Below are 1,384 nucleotides of genomic sequence, written 5' to 3' on the forward strand. Positions count from 1 at the left end.
ATGATATTCTGTGAACTTTCTGAGCACAGTTAATGAGCAGTTACATTTATATCTGGATAAGTAAATGCTGAATACTGTAGGTAGTGAACCTTTGTCAAAGACAGAGGTGAGAGTGACTATAGCAAGTAAGTGATATGTACAGTTGAGTGCCTCTGCCTATACATGACTGGACCTAATGTTGAACTGAATGTCATAATGTACTTATAGTGTATTCACTTCATGAAGAGAACAAGTGATCCATAGCATCAGTGCATTCAATAAATGTGGTGAGCCATTTCTGTGTGACCATTTTATACTCAAAGTCAGTATCTGCCAGTGTTCACTGAAATAATATGTGAAAAGCAAGCATACAGTTATTGACTACTACCTAAGACTTAATGCTCACAGACAATTATGACAGGGAAAGCTGTAACTAATGAATGTAAATTAACAGGCTTGTACAAGGGACAGTGTTTCCTTTATCTATTTCCAGAAGTTAATATCTGCAGTTTTTTTTTTTTGCTAGTGCAAGTGGTACAGCGGGCTCAGAGTACCCATAGCACAAGTTTGATCTTCAAAGCAAATGTAATATGGAAACAGTGCAAACTTTTAGTTATCCAAAGTGGTCATAGATACTGTATCATACCCTGCTGAATTACTGTTATCACTTGCTAGTGGCATCGATGTACAGTAAGGATAAGGATAATCACCTTTATTGGCCAAGTATGTTACACACAAGGAATTTTTTTCCAGTACAAGGATAGCAGTGTCAATTGGAAGCGCCGCAACTTTGGTCCAGATTGAAAAATCTTAGTTTACATGGACTGCAGTGCCATTTGTGGCGGAGGGGAATATGCCACCGCCTTGTGGGGGGAATAATGAACCCTAAACTAAGGAAGACTGAGTGAGTAACAGGATCTTGGTCCCCCCACCCAGTGCTTTAGGTCTCTGTATAGCAGTTGGTATATGTTTGTACTTATCGTGTTGCTCAGGCGAGCTATAGTCAAGGTGGGGTGGGCTCCAGGATTTACTTTATACACGATGGCCCCTGGAGTGTGTATGTATGCAGGTGAAATCCTCCTCCTAAATGCACAACCCACTCCTCCCCAGACCAACACGATAAGAGAGACGCCCCCACTCCTTAGTATGGGAATATACCTTAAACAAGTTCAGATTAACAACAAAATTTATTCAGTGAAGAGTATGAAAATAGGAGCAATCAATAAAACAAGTTCTCTAGTCCTTCTTCTGTTTGGTTTCTCACACACAAAAATATTTTCAAACCTCAAACTCAGTTCAGATTGGCATTAAAACTACCAATAATAGACAAAGAAAATATTAATAACCAGTGTCTGTTTCGGTTAAGCATCTAAACCAAAAATGTCCTCTCAAAGAAAATATTAAT

The sequence above is a fragment of the Monopterus albus genome, unplaced genomic scaffold (genome assembly GCF_001952655.1).
Source record: "Monopterus albus unplaced genomic scaffold, M_albus_1.0 scaffold39.1, whole genome shotgun sequence".
Classification (NCBI taxonomy): Eukaryota; Metazoa; Chordata; class Actinopteri; order Synbranchiformes; family Synbranchidae; genus Monopterus; species Monopterus albus.